Here is a 208-nt window from a genome sequence, read left to right on the forward strand (position 1 = left end):
CGGAGCGCGCGAGGCCGCTAGTACGCACGCGCAGCCCCGGGCCCCTCCCAGCCCCGCCACCACCCCTCGCACCGCCTCTCCTGAGGCAGGGGCCGGGCAACTGTGTCTCCACCGCCTAAGCCTGACCCGTGGGCCGGGCGCGTGCCCGCTACTGTAGTGCCCGCTTCAGGCTGCTTGCTGCGCAGGCGCGCACGTGGTCGGCCCCCGC

The sequence above is a fragment of the Bison bison genome, unplaced genomic scaffold (assembly GCF_000754665.1).
Source record: "Bison bison bison isolate TAMUID 2011002044 unplaced genomic scaffold, Bison_UMD1.0 scf7180017864383, whole genome shotgun sequence".
Lineage (NCBI taxonomy): Eukaryota > Metazoa > Chordata > Mammalia > Artiodactyla > Bovidae > Bison > Bison bison.